We start from the raw sequence: 6,000 nt of genomic DNA, 5'->3' as shown, positions 1-6,000 counted from the left end.
GGAAGGGGGACACCCGCCTAGCCAGCCAGATCAACCGAATCGACCCTAGCGATCAATGGGGTGACAGATGTCGCAGCCAGATCGCCCTCACACCCAAACAGCGAATCTGTACCAACTAGTATATAAACCAGCAATCACTTCAAACGTGTGGTGAGAATATGAATGTTTCCCGTCGGACTTTGCGCTGACATGCAAATGACCAACGGATCGATTGGTGGAACGGCTCGAGGCGCCCGCCTCCTTGCAATATATTAGTGTATCATTCGAGGTTGTTTCTGCACTGTGACAGTGGAGCGCAGTTTGACTGGACGAGGTGAGTGCTGGAACTTTGAATTTAGTTGCTGATTTTCACAAGACTTCATTTCAGTGCTGCATAGTTTCTCCGTTTTGTTGCAAGCTCTTTCATTAATTCTATTACTTCTCTTTGAACTGAAGGTTCATTTCAAGATTGCTTAATGACATTGTCAGTACACAAGTGTAAAGGAGAACAAAGTAATTGTGACTCCGGATCCGACAGAGTTAGAAACATAGAAAACCTACAGCACGATAAAGGCCTTTCGGCTTACAAAGCTGTCAGGACCATTTATAATTTTTAATAAATTCTAGATTATTATTTCATTTTCCTGTTAACGAAAAATAAATCAAGAAAATATATGTACTGTGTAATAAATTTACTTTGAACTTTGAGTTTCCATGCAGTAAAGCTCTACAATAATCGGAAAACACGATATTACAAAGAAACATATACATTTTGACAGTATCGTGCAGTTACAGAAGTTAAAGAACACAGCAATAAGTTAAAAAAACACACTATACATAAGATGGCTGCACTAGATTGAATGTCCATAAAGTGACGCCAGGCTGTACATAAGATGGCTATGAGGAAATAATAGTTAAAGTGAGTTACTGTGGATGCCCGCAGGAAAATGAATCTCACGGTCCTATATGGTGACAAATATTCGATTATAAATTTACCTGGAACTTTTGAGCTTTGAAATGCGTGCTGCATTTTAGCGCCTGGGATACAACGATGCACATTCAATCCTCAGTATTATTTCCCTCATCGCTCAGCATAAAACTGCCTGCATGGCCATCTGCAAGGGGAAATAATATTTGACGAGAACATTTCGCAATTTTAATAAGAAAATTCATTACGAGAGATGCGATATTATTGAAAAAGGATGCGATTCGTAACAAGTTCTCCGACAGGACGAGAACGTTCCAAAACACACCCAACAAGCGAGGTGGCATAGAGACTTGGGATACGAAGCTCCCAAATGTGTAGGACAGGTAGAACAGGTGGAACGAGTGTATGGTAAAGGTGGCAGACACTAAATGCCTTCTTTAGTCAGGGCAGTGACAGGTCTCTACGGTTCATGTTCTCGGGATTGTTCGTTCGCACGATTTGTTCTTTCTTTTTCGCACATTGGATGTACAGCCGTCTTTGTGCCGGGGAGATTTTCGTGAATTCTATTTCTTTTTTGAGGCTGCCTCTGTCGTGGTTTCTCGTGCCCCACAAACGACCAGGAGACGCAGAAGATTCTTCAAGAAGTATTAAACTTTAATTTGCAAATCAAAGCTGAGACAGTCATTGAGCCGATTGCCCACCAATCCTCGGACACGACATTTTTTATAGCAAAATCCTGGTCTAGTTGTATTAGCATATCCAATCGGTCTACAGTTGCGTCTCGCAAGTACATCCACCACTATTATTTCTACCCGTTGACCTAATCCTGTTCTAATCTACATCTCTTAGCTACCTCTCATTAACACACCATTGTCTTGGACATTTTACTAAATTGGATACATGCATAACAAATAGCAAGTTCAAAGCTGACTACATAGTTTTGGTTACACAGCAAACAATGCAACTTTTATACTCCAATACCTCCAAGAAGGTGAATCTCAAGGATGTACATGGTATACATACTTTGATAATAAATTTACTTTGAACTGCAGTTGGAAGCATGGTATTATAGATATACAGGTCATTAGCGAGACCATATCGTGTACAGTTCAGGTCACCAAGCTATGGAATTCAGAATCAGGTTTGTTTCCACTGGCATGTGACGTGAAATTTGTTAACTTAGCAGCAGCAGCTCAATTCCATACATAATATAGAAATAATAATAAAATCAAATACTGTACAAGTAATCAAATACTAGATGAAAAATCATGCTAAAAGTGTGAGATACTGTTCATGGGTTCAAAGTCCATTTAGGAATCGGGTGGCAGAGGGGAAGTAACTGTTCCTGAATCACTGAGTGTGTGCCTTCAGGCTTCTGTACCTCCTACCTGATGGCAACAGTGAGAAGAGGGCATGCCCTGGGTGCTGGAGTGTCCTTAATAATGGATGCTGCCTTTCTGAGACACCGCTCCTTAAAACTGCTTTGGGTACTTTGTAGGCTAGTACCCAAGATGGTGCCGACTAAACTTATAACCCTCTGCAGCAAATTTCAGTCGCCCCCCCACCAATACCAGAATTTGATGCAGCCTGTCAGAATGCTCTCCACGGAAACAAAAAGGAAGCTATAGACCTGTCAGCTTGACATTGGTGGTTGGGAAGTTGTTGGACTCGATTGTCAAGGATGAGGTTACAGAGTACCTGGAGGCATATGACAAGATAGGCAGAACTCAGCATGGTTTCCTTAAAGGAAAATCCTCCCTGAGAAACATATTGCAATTTTTTTTTGAGCAAACTACAAGTAGGCTAGACAAGGAAGATACAGTGGATGTTGTGTGTTTAGATTTTCAGAAGGCCTTTGACAAGGTGCCGCACATGATGCCGCATCAGGGCATCAAAGGTTAAGGTGAGAAGGCGGGGGAGTGGGACTAAGTGGGAGAATGGATCAGCTCACAATAAAATGGTGGAGCAGACTCAATGGGCCGAATAGCCGACTTCTATTCCTTTGTCTCATGGTATGAGTTCCTTCGTCTTACTCTTCCTGAAGTCCACAATCAGCTCTTTCATCTTACTGATGTCGAGTGCCAGGTTGTTGCTGTGGCACCACTCCTCTAGTTAGTATATCTCACTGCTGTACTCCCTCTCGTCACCACCGGAGATTCTACCAACAATGGTTGTATTGTCAGCAAATTTATAGATGGTATTTTAGCTATGCCCAACAGCATCCTGGTAAACCTCTTCATATCTTCAACATCATTCTGATAATGGGGCAACCAGAACTGTAAATAATACACCACATGCTGCAAATTTATGGAATTCTGGTTAGGCCACATAGCCTCTCGACTTGAATTCAATGCCTGAACTAATAAAAGCAAGCTTTCCGTAGGCCTCTTAACCACCCTATCGAGCCACTTTCATGGAGCAATGAATTGGATCCCAAGATCCCTCTGCTCAGCAACACTTCAGCATCTTGTACTGGTGTTTTACATTTGGTCTACCAAGGTGCAACACGTCACATTTGCTCAGGTTAAACTCCATATGGTATTTCTCTACCCATATCTGCAACTGATCTATATCCCACTGTACTCTTTTCCAGTCTTCTACACTATCCACAACACAACCAATCTACAAACCTATCTACACTGACATTCAGCTCATTTACTGTATCCATCACAAGCAGCAGTGGTCCAGCACAGATCCTTCCTGAACACTGCAAAGCACAGATCTCCGTCTAGAACAAGTCACTTCAACCACCACCATGTCTTCTATGGGCAAGCCAGTTCTAAATCAAAATGGCCAATTCACCATTGACCCCATGCACCTTAATCTTCTGGATTAGCCTCATGAGGGACTTCGTCAAACACTTTTCTAAAATCCACAGACAACATCCACTGCCCCACCCTCATCAATCTCTCGTCACCTTGTCAAAAAACGCAATCAAGTTAGGATTTCCATATGTGGACTTACCAGAAAAGAGGTGTTCCCAATTAACTCTTAGTTCCTTTCTAATGCCCCCAGGCTTTGTCCTACCCCTATTTAAAACTCTTCCACAAGGACCATACCTATCTTTATCTATAGTTAACTTGAAAGTTAAGAGTTGTAGTCACTGTTCCCTAATTGCTCATGCACTGAAAAGTCAGTCACCTAGCGAGGCTCATTACCCAACACCAGGTCCAGTGCAGCCCCTCCTTTCATGGGACTGTACACATTGATTTAATTAACCCTCCTGGATAAGTTAACAAATTCTTTTTGTACTTCGATAACAAATTTACTTTAAACTTTAAGTTTCCATGCTGTAAAGCTTTAATTAGAAAATAAGAATACTAAGCAACACTGACAATTATCCATATTATGAACAGCTTCCAAAAATCATTTTTCCTGCTCTGTTATTTCCAAAAGTAACATTTTCCCCTTTGTATTACATGAAAAATTTGCAAATGTTTCAGGAAATTGTCTGATGGTGCATTAAACCAAGTAAACCACAGAGGCCCCACATTCGGATTCTGCACTGAGTTTCTGGTGTCGATGTGTCTGTTTGCCAGAAGTTATGTTCATGAAACCAATTGGCAGATGGAGTTCAACCCAGAGCAGTGCGAGGTGGGACACTTTGGAAGGACAAACTCCAAGGCAGAGCATAAAGTAAATGGCAGGATACTTGGTAGTGTGGAGTAGCAGAGAGATGTGGGGGAACATGTCCACAGATCCCTGGAAGTTGCCTCACAGGTAGATAGGGTAGTTAAGAAAGCTTATGGGGTGTTAGCTTTCATAAGTCGAGGGATAGAGTTTGAGTCGCGATGTAATGATGCAGCTCTATAAAACTCTGGTTAGGCCACACTGTGTCCAGTTCTGGTTGCCTCACTATAGGAAGGATTTGGAAGCATTGGAAAGGGTACTGAGGAGATTTACCAGGATACTGCCTGGTTTAGAGAGTATGCAGTATAAGAGATTAAGGGAGCTAGGGCTTTACTCTTTGGAGAGAAGGGGGATGAGAAGAGACATAATAGAGGTATACAAGATATTAAGAGGAATAGATAGAGTGGACAGCCAGCACCTCTTCCCCAGGGCACCACTGCTCAATACAGAGGACATGGCTTTAAGGTAAGGGGTGGGAAGTTCAAGGGGGATGTTAGAGGAAGGTTTTTTACTCAGAGAGTGGTTGGTGCGTGGAATGCACTGCCTGAGTCAGTGGTGGAGGCAGACACACTAGTGAAATTTCAGAGACTACCAGACAGATATATGGAGGAATTTAAGGTGGGGGGGGGGAATATATGGGAGGCAGGGTTTAAGTGTCAGCACAACATTGTGGGCCAAAGGGCCTATACTGTGCTGTACTATTCTGTGTTCTATTACAATCAACTGAACAAACTTCAGAAAGCCATGTGTAAGCGTGTCAGGGATATCCAAATAAATAAAATAACCAAGGTCCAGACTTGTACACACAGAAGGTGAGAGGTGGTTTTATAGAAGAATACAAGATGGTATGAGGTATAGAGTGGACAGCCAGAGTCTTCCCCCACCTCCCAAGGTAGAAATGGCTAACTTAAGGAGGCATAATTTTAAAGTGACTGGAGGAACGTATGGCAGGGAATAGCAGAGGTAGGCAGCCATCGATCCTAGGAGGTCATGGATTTGCGACTCTGGTGGACTGTATCATCTCCAGGGTGCAAGACTGGCTGGGAAGATTTGAAAAAACCGACTGTTGCCCATGCAGCCTGTTCCTCCTCTCCACGTCACTGATGTAGTCCAAGAGAAGGGCAAATGCCAATACAGCTTAGCACCAGTGTCGTCGCAGAGGTTGCCAGAGTGAAGTTGTAAACAACAAACTGCTTTAGGTACCCCCAGCTCCAAATCTCTTCCTCAGGGTTTATTCCAGAAGCCTTTCCCACGGATGGGTGTGGCCGCAAGTCAGCGGAGGTTTAAAATCAGAGTTTTCCTTTTCCTAGGCGGGCTGCTTTCCAAGGCTGATGAGCCGCAGCTGCCCGAAGCAACTGGTTTGAGGGGCCAGTGGTCCGCCATTGCCCCTTCACTTGTCAGTAGAAACAGCTCTGCCAGGCCTAGCAGCTAAGCCACACGTAAAGGCCAAGAGTTGGACTTAG

At 43.2% G+C, this 6,000-nt stretch overlaps 1 protein-coding gene across 1 annotated transcript in view; it reads left to right on the top strand.

The window, feature by feature from the left end:
* The first annotated feature begins 274 nt into the window (after positions 1-274).
* The window catches only part of LOC132400735 (glutathione S-transferase A4-like), a 35,276-nt gene continuing 29,550 nt past the window's right edge, over positions 275-6,000 (top strand). The window contains exon 1 of the mRNA XM_059982035.1: positions 275-313. The gene's annotated coding sequence lies outside the window, so the exon portion shown is untranslated. The remainder of the gene's footprint in view (positions 314-6,000) is intronic.

Source organism: Hypanus sabinus, chromosome 10, assembly GCF_030144855.1.
Source record: "Hypanus sabinus isolate sHypSab1 chromosome 10, sHypSab1.hap1, whole genome shotgun sequence".
NCBI classification, from domain to species: domain Eukaryota; kingdom Metazoa; phylum Chordata; class Chondrichthyes; order Myliobatiformes; family Dasyatidae; genus Hypanus; species Hypanus sabinus.
Note: the sequence above shows the minus strand (reverse complement) of the source record. Positions and strands in the feature narration are given on the sequence as shown.